The sequence below is a fragment of the Camelus ferus genome, chromosome 18 (genome assembly GCF_009834535.1).
Source record: "Camelus ferus isolate YT-003-E chromosome 18, BCGSAC_Cfer_1.0, whole genome shotgun sequence".
In the NCBI taxonomy this organism is placed as follows: domain Eukaryota; kingdom Metazoa; phylum Chordata; class Mammalia; order Artiodactyla; family Camelidae; genus Camelus; species Camelus ferus.
This window is the reverse complement of record NC_045713.1, coordinates 34,291,475-34,306,439: the sequence shown is the minus strand read 5'-3', so window position 1 is coordinate 34,306,439 and position 14,965 is coordinate 34,291,475. Positions and strand designations below refer to the sequence as shown.

The 14,965-nt window shown below is 43.7% G+C and overlaps 1 long non-coding RNA gene across 3 annotated transcripts in view; it reads right to left on the bottom strand.

Annotated features, from left to right (window-relative positions):
* LOC116657610 overlaps nt 1-14,965 on the bottom strand; it is a 231,280-nt gene that overhangs the window by 179,193 nt on the left and 37,122 nt on the right. For all 3 annotated transcript variants that reach the window (XR_004312792.1, XR_004312793.1, XR_004312791.1), the window contains exon 2: nt 9,478-9,561. This is a non-coding gene — a long non-coding RNA (uncharacterized LOC116657610). The remainder of the gene's footprint in view (nt 1-9,477; nt 9,562-14,965) is intronic.

Below are 14,965 nucleotides of genomic sequence, written 5' to 3'. Positions count from 1 at the left end.
GAGGAAGTAAGATGTACAAACTACTATGTATAAAATAAATAAGCTACAAGGATATATTGTACAGCACAGGGAATGTAGCCAATATATTTAATAACTATAAATGGAGTGTCATCTATAAAAATTTTGAATCACTGTGTTGTATACCTGAAACTAATATAATAATGTAAATCAACTATATCTCAATAAAAATAAAATTAAAATACTCCAAAAAAAGTACTTGAGTCACACTGACAGATAAAATTTGCCCTTTAAAATTTAGAGTTTCTGGTAAGTTGTACCAGGAATGCCATCGTAACCAACACCATTTTAGTGAATTTCTCCCTTAATTTCATTTGTTAACGTAGAAAACAATTGTCATCTCTATCTTCCCTCTTTTAAAAAAAAATTAGAAGTAAAAAGAAACAGAGGTAGGTGGGTTTACTATCAAGCTCTTTACAAAAAAATATTTGCTGACCACTGTCACAGAAGAAATCAGAGATGCTTCAAAAAATGGCTGTATTTCTACACTTGTCTGGGGGGCAGTGCAAGGAGCATGAACAGGCACCGGGACACGGGTGTTCAAGGTCCGGCTCTGTGTCTGTGGACCATGCATTAGTCAGTTCCTTTCTCTGAGCCTCAGTTTACCCATCATAATTTTAGCAAATGGACTAGATCAGGTTTTTTTCCAGTTTTGAGTAACATATCAACTCAAACAACTCTAGGCACAGCATTCATAGGATCAGCCCTCCTATTTTAACGTGAAATGTAATGATTTTGTTTTTCTTCCCTTTGTTGATTGCACTCGACAATAAACAAGTCTAAGCTCATCTTGCCTCAGAGGAGAAGAGCTAATTTCCATTTGGATAGGACTTTTTGTCATCAACTTTTCATGGGAAAGAACCAGAAGAGAGGAGGGGGGTTGTGTAGAGTAACTTTAACCATTATCACGGTTGTCATCCTCCTCCTCATCATCACATACATTGTACCTACCATGTGCCAGATAGTGTGCTACCCTAATGCCTTAATTCTTTTAAGTTCTTATAAAATCTTATGAATAGGTGTTGTTACTAACCCCAATTTACCAGTGGGGAAACTGAAGCACAGAGATGAACATCTTGCCTAAAGTCACAAAGCTGGTAAGTAGCAGAGCCAGGATGTGAACCCCGAGAAGTCTGGCTCCAGGGTCCTTACTGTTAATTTCCAAGGTATAAAAGAAAGAACGTTCCTGTTCTTAACAAAGAGGCATGAGCCAAAGCAAGAGGGAGAGAAGAGAGTCTCTACCTCCCTCCCCCCTTCCCCACGTTCAGACTAGAACAATATTCCCCGGGGCTCTGGGGCGAAGAGAGGAGGAGAAGGAGGAGGTGGGAAGTATGGCCAGACCGTAAGCAGACTCCCTAAGATTCACGTTTCCTGGAGGGGGGGTGGTCTCCCATCTGTAAGGAGCAGTTTTCGAGCATCCTGGAGTTGTGGAGATGGCCTCAGCCAAGTGACTCTACCAGCTGTTCATCCAACAATCACCCATCTGTGCTCAAAGCTTTGCTCAGTCTGACTGACATGAATGTAGGACACACTCTCTGGACCTCGAAAGGGTAAAGGTAGATGAATGAGACTCTGCACTGTATTTCTGGGGGGTTGAAAGGAAACAATTTGGGGACATGCTCTCCCAAGATGGGACTGTGGTCCTTGCATCGCAGGGACCTCAGCAAAAAATGAGAGCTGGGTTATTGACAGAGTCCTGAAGAATGTCATGAGCTGGAACCCAGAGCTGAACTACAGTGGTGGGGACTTCCATAGCAGGAATGCATTCTTACAACAAATGCTTAGTAAGCGCCAACTACGTGCCACACTCCGTGCAAAGACTGGGCACGTGGAGATGACGAAGACTCTTGTGGTTCCCCAAAGGGCAGCCTCTCTCTTACCCCTAAGACTTACGCCTGCTCCGACCACCTGGAATTCCTTCCCGGTGCTCCATCACCTGGCCAAAGCCTTCTCACAGTCATCGTGTTGACGGGCTTTGCCTCCTCCAGGGAGGCCTCCTGACCCTCACCAGACACCAATCTGCAGCACCTTGCAACCAACTATGTTCTTGGGCAACTTCTACTTCCCTTCTGGCACATGCTCTTCAGCAGTAAAATGAGAAAAATAACAGGTGCCTCTAGGGTTGTTCAGAGGATGAAATGAGGGAATTGGGTCACGTTAAGCTCAGTGCCTGGGTCTCTAATGGCTCCCATACTGTGTTGAGATCTTCCTTCTAGACCAGGAACTGTGTCTAATTCATTTCTGTACCCACAGATCCTGTCACAGGGCCTGACACGATACAAGTTTGAGGGACTTGGCAAGTAGAGAAGGAGGAATGCGATCTTTGACAAAGATTTCCCAGTTGTGGGAGAGACAGACACGCACACAAAGAACTAGAGCCCAATACACAAAAAGCTACAAAGGAAACATCAACAGAGCCCCCGGGGGATCGGAGAAGAAAGGGCCACTGATGGCTGGTGAGACTGAACACTTCACGAAGAAGGTGATAGCTGGTTAAGAGTAGGAGCTTGCAAAGCAAGCAGACAGATTAGGGCTTTCGGATGAATCCCAGACACAAGGATTAAGTTCTTACAGAGAGTGGTGGGCTGAAAAAAAAAAAAAAAAAGTAGAAGGGTTAGAAGTGTTGAAGGAACGTTATGTCCTTAACATTAAAATGAGATAAAGGGACAGTGTATGGAAAAGTCTGACTATTTCACCTTCAGTAAACGACATAACCAGGCAGAGAGCAGTAAAGAGATTATCCGTGATTTTTCTATGTCTTAAATAAGCAGCAGTCTGCACCATACAACTCATTTTCCATTTGCTGCCTCAAGACTGCAGGAAAATTTTCGGATCTCCCTCCTCTGCATCCATAAGACTCTTACAAATTCGTTTTGCTTTGTTACAAATAACATGCATGCTAAGAGGCATTTTTTTTTCCCTCTGTATAAATGTACATCTATCCGAAGGGGCTTTTCTTGATTTTCTGACTTGAATTTGCTTATGTTCACCCCCTCAGGGACTCTCTTCTGCCACAGAGAGACAGAGCTGGTAAAGTCCTATTCATTTGATGTCCTTAATCACTGCTAATGTTGATTAAGTGCTTAATGTGTGCCAGGCGTGGTGATCCGTGCCTTTGAACTATTACATCATGGAAATCTCACAGCCTCCCTGTGAACATACAAGCAGCCTGGGAATGCCCATACTGTGGCTTTTATTTATCCCCAGATGACAGAGAAAGAAAGTGAGGATCAGAAATGTGAATTCCCCCGAGGCCGCCACCGCCCCCACCATCAAGCGGTAGAGCCAGGATTTGAACCCAGGGCTAGCTGACTCCGGAAATAGAGCCTTCAACCACAGAGCTATGCTGCCAAGTCCACTTGGTCCAAGGAAATAGCTTCTTCTTCAACTCCTCCTCGATGCTCAGGATTCTAGAACTGTGGCTGTCCTGGTAAAACTCCAGGCTAGACAGTGCCCTGGGGCACCCGGCACCTGCTACACATTTCAGATCCTCCTCAGGGAGACGGGGTTTTGGTGCCTAAGTACAGGTTTGCTTTTCTTCTCCAAGGCTCACTGCAGAATCTCTGCTCCTGCTCTATTACCCATCGCCTCCCTCTTTCACTCCCAACCTCCAGTTTCCTCGTCTCCAGTTGTACCCAACAGAGGGGCTCATGTTTGCTTACCTAGAACCAAGATTCCTCCTCCTCCAAGAAAATGTTCAGTGCCTCTGCAGTTTTATGACATAGATGTGAACACACCATCTCCTAACGGAGGCAGAGATGGGACAGTCTCTCAGTGGTATTTATTTGACCCATATAAAAACTGATGGCATTTTTAAGCACTCACTCTGTCCAAACTGTGCTTAGTGCTTTGTGTGCATTAGTCCATGGGACTCTCCCAACCACCAGACTGTAGGGACTCTTACAGCCCCATTTCACAGATGAGGAGGCTGATGTGCTAGAGCAATTCTCTCCTACAAAGCTGGTGCTGAGTGGGACAGTCTCCACTTGAGCTGTTCCACAAAACATGAGCAAGCCCTGGGGAAGCAGACATCTCATTCATTGCTCCTGGGAGCGTGAATGGCTACCCTATCCTCATGGAGGGACAATTCGGCAATTATCTATCAAAATCACAAATGCATATCCAGTTTGACCCAGAGTCCCATTTATGGAAATTTATCCCAAATATATGTAGCATCATGCATATACAGCGTTATCCATTGCAGTGTGTTAGCCTAAGAAAATAGCTGGAAACAGCCCAATGCCCGTCTAGTGTAGACTGGTTAAATAAAATACAGTGTAACTTATAATAGGGAGTCTGTGGGTAGAAATAAAGAATGAGGAAGCTCTCTGTGTGCTGATACGGAATGATCGCCAGGGTATATTAGCAAATAAGATCAAAAGCAAAAACATTCAAGGTGCAGAATGGTGTGAGGTAAGAGTTAAAATTATTACTTGCTGATATATGCAAAGGGACATTGGACAGATACATTAAAATGATGGCCATGATTTCTTGTCTCAGGAAAGGACAATGGAGACAGAGACAGGAATGAGAGGAAGAGTTTTCACTGTATTTTTTTCTTTTTTACTTTTTAGTTTTTTAACCATTCAAACGAGTTGTCTGTATTCCAAAAAATAAATAAAAGAAAATGTGTTCACAAAAAGTTGTCCTGAAATCAGCCAGTAATGAAGAGTGTGTAGATCCTGTATTAAAGGTGAACTTTAGCTTTGCAAGAGCCCTAAGCCCTCAAAATACTGCTCTTACTGGCATAGCTTCAGCAGATGTTGCTACGTTAGACTGGATTTCACGCCTCTCCCAGTCACAACCCCCACTCCTAAACGGAAAATCTGGAGATAGATCCTCCAAAAACTTTGTGCCAAGGGACTGTGGTCTTACTTCGCACATCAGATGCTTTTTTTTTTTTAACTAGCTTTACATCCCACCTCCGAATGCTGGTGCTACTGAAATGTAAAGGATTACATTAATGCAACTGCCTTTTAATAATTGATGATCTGTTTATTTAACACTCAGTTATTACTCGATGTAAGAAGTCTCTAGTGCAAAATATTCTCTGCTGATAGCTCAAATAAAATTGATCAAGAGAGGCTGGGTGGCTCGCTGTTTTTTTTCCATCCAAATACCATAGCGTTTGCCTAGTTCTTTATCTGCAGGAAAGAATACTTAATAATAGGTACTTGTAGCAATGCTTTTGGTCCACAAAACCAACAGTTATTAGGAAAATAATACTTGCATCTTTAAATAAAATGGTAATGCTTACCACTCTTTGACCCATAAGAGTCTCAGCCCCTCAGATTATTCACAGAACAATCAAATCAGAAGTGAGAAAATACTGCCCAGATAAGAAATATGGAGAGAAGTTCCCATGAACACCAAAAGGAGATGTTTTATGCACTCCAAGATGCTGTCCAGATGTTAAATCCCTGAAGCTCTTCTTCAGACCCCTCTTCACCCACACACACCTGCAAGATTGCCCTCAGACCTGAGCAACAGGGGGTCCTGTCCTGGGCACCTCTGTCACTAGGGGTCTGCACCTAGCAGTCAAACCATGCATGACCTGAAGCATCCACTCACATGAGCAATACCATTCAGGGCTAGAGATGCTTCTCTAAGACCTTGACCTCTGTTCTCAAAACCCAAGGCAACTGCACCAAACGGCTGGAAGGTTTTGGTGTGGTGCCAATGCCAAAGCAGAGACAGGCACTGCTGGGGAGTGCCGGGGTGATCTGAGTGGCAGGAGCGTTTAGGTAAGAGAGAGGACAAATTAATTGATTTGTCGAATATGCCTTCTCAGAGTCATTGCAATAGGTTCTTGCATAGCATAGTACCATTTCCCTGTGATGCTGACGCTTATTTCTTCCCTCTCTTTGTGTTCCAACTTGTGGTTCTGGACCTTGGCAGGAATCAGTAGGGCATCTGCAATAGCTGCATATTGTGGCTGAGAAAAATGCTTGAGTATTAAATAATTCACATTACTCTTAATTTTATATACATAGAAGTCTGGGCACAACGTAGGACCCATAATACTGATTCTTGATGTTGACAACTGAATGGATATAGGAAATTAGTAGTAGGGATAATTTTTAAATAAAAATATGTAGTAAGATCTAACTCAAATGTTAAAAACTAAATCTCAAATATTTCGACTGGACGATGGAGTTGCCATTAACTGAGATGGCCACAAGAAACTGAAACATCATTTTCAATAACTGGTACGGTAACAAGTGGAATTCTATGTGCAAGAGAATAAACTTTGACTCCTACCTCACACTACACACAAAAATTAACTCTGAAAGGGTCATAGACCTAAATGAGATCAACTATTAAAACTCCTAGAAGAAAATGTAGAGTAAATCTTTGTTAAGCAGCCTTACTAGATATAACCCCCAAAATACAAGTGACAAAAGAATAGATATATTGGACTTCATCAAAATTGAAAACATCTGTGCTGCAAATGATGCCATCAAGAAAGTGAAAAGACAATCACAGAACAGGGAGAAAAAGCTTGCAAACCATATACCTTATGAGACTTGCATCCAGAATATATAAAGAACTCTCACAACTCAATAATAAAAAAGACAACCCAATTACAAAAGGAGTTAAGAATATGAATAGATATTTCTCCATAGAAGATATATAATCCTTCATGTGCCAATAAGCACATGAAAAGATGCTCAAATTCAAGCCATTAGGGAAATGCAAGTTAAAACCATAAGTAGACACTGCTTCATACCCACTAGGATGGTGATCATCAAAAAAAAAAAAAAGAGAGATAATAACAAATGTTGGTGAGGATGTGGAGAAATACAGTGCTGGCGAGAATGTTAGACAGGGCAGCCACCTTGAAAAACAATCTGGTAGTTCCTCAGAAAATTAAACACAGAGACACCATATGACCCAGCAATCCCAGTCCTGGATATATATCCAAGAGAAATGAAAACACACATCCACACAAAACCCTGTACACAAGCGTTGATAACAGCCAGAAACTAGAAACAATCCCAGTGTCCATCAACAAATAAATGGGTGAATAAAATATGGTTTGTCCATACAATGGACTATTATTCAGCCATGAAAAGGCATGAAATACTGATGCATGAGCCAACACGGATGAATCTTGACACTACTCTGCTAGGTGAAAGAAACCAGTCACAAAAGACCATATATTACATATGATTTCAATTATATGTGATATCTAGAAAAGATAAATCTTTAGAGACAAAAATAGATTCATGGTTGCCCAGAGCTGGGAGGTTGGTGAGAAATGAGGAGCAACTGCTAGCAGGCATGGGGTTTCTTTTTTGGGATGAAACTTTTCTTGGCACCTGAGAGCAGGTGCCTAATGTCCAGTGAGAGAAGGTGACACTTGAGTAGAGGCCAACACAGATTGTGGTGATGGGCGCACAACTCCGTAACTATGCTAAAAACCATTGCATTAGACACTTCAAATGGGTAATGGATTATATCAACACGGTTTGAAAAAAATAAATAAGAAAAGACAAAGATCAAAAGGAAAAACAGGGCAATCAGATGGCCTTGTCTTTGTTACAGCCTGGTGTCCTGCAGCTTTGTCCTTGGCCTGTCCCGTCGGCTGGCTGGCTGGCTCCCTGCCCCCACGCCAGCTCTAACCCCCACAGTTTAACAGAGAATTAACCTGACACGTGTGTGTGAGCGTTAAACCCAGCCCAGCACATCATCTCCTGCAGATTAGAAAGAGCCAGCGAAAATGAAATATTATTCTCAAAAGCTAATATGTAATCTTCACAGACACCATCTCATTAAAGTCTGAGAAGTCGTGCCTTAGGACGAGCGCACCTGTCCATTCAGGGGCCTGGCGGCCCCCCTGCCATCAGAGCTCTCCGGTTTGTTTCGCTCAGCGCCAGCACCGTCTGCCTCCCCAGCGCTGGTCCCCTCTAATTCCCTGAAATCCCCCTGCGTGGACGGGGTGGGGACTGCTTTCCCTGCCAACGCTAGGCCTGTGTGTATTAACGGGGCCACGTCCTTGGATTTGATGGAAGTGACGGCTTAGCCACGTAAGCTCCTCACATACGGATGAATAATCACAGATAAAAACTACTTTCAAATATGATTAGGCTCTAAGGGAGACAGACAGAGGCCAGAGGGAGCACAGCTCACAGAGAGTGAGGAGCTAGGCTTCTGATGCCTAGAATAGGCGATTAAGGCCCCGGCAAGGACCCCTGGGACTTTCCTAGGGAAAATATTACCGTGACGGAGGCATCCCCCGCCTCTCTTTTCCTCGGGCCACCGTCTCCCCCTCCCTAAGCTTTGTGCCACTTCTTTCTGCAGATTGTCATTTTCCTCTGGGAACAAGGCAGCTCTTCCCACTGTGACTTCTCAGATCTTTAATCCAGGCTGCTGTCCCTGACACGCCTGTGGAATCCAGTAGGGTTTCCATTTGCCATGCTTCCTTCCAACTGATAGTAACTTGCGCTTTTTTCCTGATGTACGTGGTTGTTGCCTGGGTCCTGACCACATGCAAGCACCACAGTGACAGCTAAAACCCAAGTCAGATCAGGTACCAGCCACTAAGCATCTCCCCTAGGTTAGCTAATTGAAACTTCATAATAATCCGATGAGCTAGGAATTATTATTATTCCTTTTTTACAGATGGAGAGACAAAGCCCTCAGCCTCCAACCCAGTCAACTGTCTGGCCCACAAAGCTGACAATATTTACTACCTCACCCTTTCCAGAAAAAAATGTGCCAACCCCTAGTCTAGAAAGTTCCCAGTACCAAGTAGGACCAGGCTCCTTCAGGATGTCCTTGACATAGGGTCTCACGGAAGCCACTCAATCAGTGACCATTCATTCATTCATTCAACAAATGTTTATCAAGCACCTACTATGTGCGAGGCACTGTGCTAAGTGTTTGGGGTTTACAAGGATGAACAAAATTAAGCAGGTGCCCTGCCCTAGTGGAGCTCAGCTTCTGAGGGGAAGACAGAAATTAGTACAATAATCACACAAATAAAATGGAAAATTCCAAGTGAGTTGAGCACTGCACTGGAAACTTCCATGGTGCCTTGGGAACATTCGACAGTGGGATTTTACCCAGACTGGATAACATGGGGTGGTGTGCATAGTCCAGGGAGACGTCCCTCAGGAAGGGACCCTCGTTCACCCTAGAAGGATGAGAAGTGGGTGACTGGGTGAGAAGGAGAGCCTCGTGTTCCAGGCAAGGCTTTGACAGAAGGGAGCATGGTGCACTCCAGGCACTGAAAGATGGCTGGGCTGCAACAGGGAAGGAGGTTTGTTCAAGATGAGTCCAGGAGCCAGCCAAGGCCAGAGCACACAGGGCCTTGCAGGCCACCTGAGAGCAGGTGCCTAATGTCCAGTGAGAGGAGGTGACACTTGAGACCAGAATGATGAGAACAGGCTAAGTACAGGGAGGCCATGGAGAAAGCACCACAGATAAAGGGAGCAGCCCACGTGTGTTACGTACCAATCTTCCAGAGGGGGAAACGCCCCTTTACAATGGAGTGGTCTGGCGTTACGTCTTTAAACCAAGGCTCAAACTTGGCATAACCTGGAGAGGAACAGGGAGACAATTATGCACCTCCTGGTATGATGCAATGTGCAACACGTGTCATCACACAGAAGGATTCTTGTCAGAATGTTTTGCCTCAATCTAATCAAGGCTCTGAGGGAAACTTCCAGTTTACCAGAAATGCAGGGGATGGAAGAACAAGTTAAACACCACCAGGAGGAAACGCCAGGCAAGTCCTGCTGTGGGACCTTCGACAAGACTCCTGGCCAAGGTTTTTCAAAGAGTCAACGCTTAAACTTCAGTTGAAAAAGAAGAATTTTAAGCCAAGGTCATTTAAAAGGGGAACCCTGTGAGACTTTCTATATAAAGACATCCACAGATCAGGAAAAAACACTTTGTCAGACCGCATTCTTCCATTTTTCTCTCAGAAAATATCATCTCTGCATAGATAGATGACCAATCCTTGCCCTCTGCTCCTCGGGCAGCCAGGATTCCAATGGGGACTCGATGTACGATGCTGACTTCCAGATCAGACTCTGCCTGGGAGAATGGAGATGGCTTGGAATGGGGCCACGGCTGATCAACTCCATGGTCCTTCTGGTCCTCAGCTGGGGGCTGGGAGACCGAGACTGCTACCAACTCAGTCCTTTTAAATTTAGTTCCTTCTTCTATATTCTTAACAAATGCAAACTTTTGAAGAGGATATTGCTTTGAGGAAGTTTATAACAGCTGTAAAGATCTCTAATAACCATCCTTTATCAGTGAGATAAAAACCAGCTGTTTCACTAATTGCCCTTAACTGCTCAGGCTTGATTATTAATGAATGCCCCTGCCTTGAGTTCAAACAACTTAATTAGCTAAAGTTAAGTGTTCCCAATAAATTTACTAACCTATGATAAGCTTTTCTTTAATAGGAAAGGAGCAGTTCTTAATTAAATAGAATAATTTACAGCTCCATGTCTATTATAAAGTAATGGCTGCCCAGTTACCGCGTTACCTAATTAGATGATACTGAAACTCTTCCGAAGGGGAACTGAGGGTACAGTCGAACATGCCCTTGGACAAACCAATTTGTTAGCGGCCCATCAGTGATGTGCATGTGGGTTCTTGGACAGATCATGGCATTGGCTTCTGGGGAGCAGTCTCCTTCTTGCCACTCACAAGGCACCTGCTGCCTCACCTGTGAAATGGGAAACTCCCCGCTGAGCCTATGAGGGGGTAGATTGGAGAGCATTTGCAATCACTTGAAGAAAGAAGAAAAAACAAGTTAATGCCCTCTTTAAACTCCTGTGGGGGGGGGGGGGTCACATCTTTACAGGCAAAATTATCCCCAGCGGAGATCTGTCTGGATAACATGCACAAAAAACAAACGCCTCCAGTGTAATCAAGAAAAAAAGCATCTGGTAAACCCAGGTCGGGGACCTTTCTACAGGATACCTGGTCTGTAGACTCGAGACTGCCAAGGTCATAAAAGTAAAGAGTGAAAAAGACCACAGGTGACAGGATGCATGACAGTTAAATGCAGCATGGTACCCTGGACGGGACCAAAAGAGAGTGTTAATGGAAAAATTGGTGAAACCCAAATAAAGTCTGCAGTTTCGTTAAGAGCAATGTGCCGTGTCTGCTTCTGCGTTTTCACAAATGTGCTCTGGTGATGTCAGATGTGACCGATGGAAGAAGCGGGGGGCAGGGTGGGGGAGTGTAGTTTATGAGGACTGGCTATACTGTCTATAAATCTAAAATTACTCCCAGGGAGTGGGTATAGCTCAGTGGTAGAGCACAAGCTTAGCATGCATGAGGTCCTGGGTTCAATTCCCAGCACCTCCATTAAAAAAATAAAATAAAATAATAAATAAACCTAATTACCTACCCCCAAGAAAAATTTTTTTTAAATTTTTTTTAAAAATAAAGTATTTTTTAAATAAATAAATAAAATAAAATTATTCCAAAATAAAAATTTGTTAAATACTGCTTATCTATGGGGTAGGAGAAGCTTAAAAATAGGCTTGTCCAACTGATGAAGGGATAAATAAATTGTAGTACATCCATACGATGGAACGTTGTTCAGCCACAGAAAAGACTGAAGTACTGATGCACGGATGAACTTTGAAAACCGTATGCTAAGCGAAAAAAGCCAGACACAAAGGTCACATACTGCACAATTCTATTTATATGAAACATCCAGAATAAAAAAATCTGTAGAGACAGGGTGCAGATTCGTAGTTGCCAGGAGCTGGAAAGAGAAGGAACTAGGGAGTGACTGCTTACCGGGCACTGGATTTTCCTTGGGGGATGAAAGTAGTCTGGAACCAGATAGAGGTGATGGTTGCAGGATACCGTGAAGGTACGAAGTGTCACCGAATTATACATTTTTTAATGACTTAAATGGTAAATTTTATGTTATGTACAGTCTACTACAATATAACAATTAAAGTGAAAAATAGTTGTGTCATGATTACTGACATGATTGACACAATTTTAAAGACTTTTCCTTGAGGTTCTCATTGTGAAACCTCACTTTTTGTTAACGGGGGCCTTGAGTACATCTCAGCAGGTCCCGATGGACAACTCTACCTTTGTCTGGTGGGGAGGGGACAAGACTAACAGACACTGGCTCTAGGTAGGACCGTCGCCGTATCCAAGACCCTTCCATGAAACCACCAGCTGATCTGTAGCAGGGCGTGTGTACTGTCTGGAGGTCCTTGGCAGAAAATTTGAATTTGTTCAACAACTATGCTGTACTGAAAGGATCTTTGTCCCCAAGTCTCTCTTAGTTTTAGAACTCATGCCTGTTTGTTTTTCACGTTTCTGTAAAAATTATGGAAAACCTTGCTCATTAGAGTACCAAATAAGGTCAGGAAAAATGGTGGCTGGCTATTGCCAGAGGTCGATAACCCCTGCCCAAGGGCAACAGTAACAGTCCCCACCCCAGGAAGGGATGAATTAGGAATTTGAACGTTGTACCTCTTGGGGAGCAATGGAAATGTTAGCTATCTTGATCGTGGTGGTAGTTTCATGGGTGTATACATCTATCAAAATTCATCAAACTGTACATCTTAAATATGTGTAGTTGACTGTACAGGAAACCAGACCACAATACAGGTGTTTTTAAAAAAAATTTCCCACATCCCTCCTCACAATGGTGGCTGGGTCATGCTGGAAGGGGCTCAGCTACAAATCTCTAGTAAAACCCACAGAAATTCATCTCAGATTGGGCAATGCCAGCTCCAGGGCTCCATGAGAAGACCACCTTCAGAAGACAGGAAGCAGAGAATGGAGAGGGCAACCCCTCTTGTGTCTGTAACTGGGTTGAAGAGTATCCCCCAAAACTCATGTCTTCCCAGAACCTCAGCATGCGACCCCATTTGGAACTAGGCTCTTTGCAGGTGTCATTTAATTAAGATGAAGTCATACTGGAGGAAGGCAGGTGTCCTATTAAGGAAGAGGTTTGGACACAGAGATGCAGGAGGAAAGGTCACATGACAACAGAGCCAGAAATCAGAGTGATGGACAGGAGCCAGACAGCCAAGGACCGCCAGCAACCACCAGAAGCCGAGAAGGCGGATCTTCCCCTAAAAACTTCAGAGGGAACATGGCCCTCCTGACACCTCGATTTTGGACTTCTGCCTCCAGAACTGGGAGGGAAAAAATTTCTATTGGTTTAGGCCACCTCTTTGAGGTAGGTAGCTTGCAGCAGTCCTAACAAACGAATCCACTGTGTGTATCCCACACAGCCTGGCCACCCCTGTTTCATCGTGATCAAAAGAACCCATGGATGGCGTGCCTGAGAGAGCACGCATCTCCAATGGTGGTGGCAGACCCAGCAGTACTGTTTTCAAGGTGATGTGGGTGAAACACAAAAGAGGGGAATGATTTAGCAGTCAGGCCAAACAGGTCATACTTCGAGCCTCATTACGGCTGAGGACTGGGAACTCAGGAGTATACAGACATCCAGGCATCCAGCAGGGTGGTTTTAGCAGTCACCTGGAAGAACAGCAGCCATCACTTAGGTTACTTTTTATTGTATCTGTCTCATAGATGAAACCACCATATTAGACCTAGAACAATAGAATTATTGTCTCAACACCATATCATTATTATAAATATCATTTGCACATTATAATAAATCCCACCATCACACATTTGGGCAGAGCCTTGAACATCTTCCAAAAAGCTTTTGCATCATTTGTGAAATCGTCACAGAAGTCCTGGGACAAAAATTAGACAGGAATTTTTCTCCCAGCTTCTCTGATGAAGGAACTGAGACCCAGGTCAGTATCTCTCTTTTTTTTTTTTTTTTTCTTCCCTTTTTGCTTGCCTGTCCAATCCTCCCTCCCTCCCTCCCTCCCCATCACACCATCTGGCCCCTCTCTGGTAATCCCTTTTGACAACAAAGAGTATATTCTTCCAAATTTGTCTCCGGATTCATAGAGTCACACGCAATTATAGGTATTTACACACGCTGTACGACACACGGGCATTTGTCATTTTGTTCACATTCCTGGTTCCTGTTTTCTCCTTCTGCAATACGCCCTGGAAATCCCTCCAAGGCATCTGGTATTACTCTAATTCATCGTTTTTAAATGGCTGCACAAAATTCCATGGCGTGGATGTCCTGTAATTTACTCCATCATTAACAAGCATGTGCTTATGTCCCCTCATTTCCAGCTAACAACAATGCTGCAATAAATAGCCTTTCTACAAATGTCCTTATGTCCTATGTATGGCTTTTTGCTTCTGTGAGATGGAGTCCCAGGAGGGAGGCTGCTGGATCAGGGAGTATTTGTGTTTCTTTTTAACTATTTTTAATAGACCAAGGCAAGAGAGTAGAATTGTGGTTATCTAGGGAGAAGCTTGCGGGGGCATCAGCAGCATTGGGGGTGATCCAGTTCTTCGGGTGGAAATGGGCTCACGAGTGCTTATTCCAACATCATTCTTTACAATTTGCATGTAACGTTATTACGTATATTATTTGATGTGTATCAAATATGATTTAATAGTTTTAAATAATCTGCACATTTTAGTTTGAAGCAATGTGGCCAAAACAGGTGAAGGAATTTGTCTCCTCACTGACAGAAAAAGAGCAACCCTTTCCCTGCTCCCCGACCAGTAATAGTTGTGATTAGCCTTTTCCGTTTTTTGCCCAGCCTGAGAGACACATCTCATTGTTACCTTAATTTACATTTCTCTGACACTGGTGAGTTTGAGCGTTTTTTTCAGATGTCGGTCGTCCGTTTGAATGGACACCCATTTGAACGGCTGTACGTGGCATTTCAAATGCTCTGGAAACCCTTCCGAGTTAAGTAAAAAGGAGAGGCAGACGCCCAGCGCTTTCCACCTCGCCCCTCTGAAAGATCAAGCTCGGAATCCTCAAACGCCACAAACGAGAAATTAATCAGCACGAATTTGTTCTCTCTCATCTAAACACCAGATGCTGTGATGA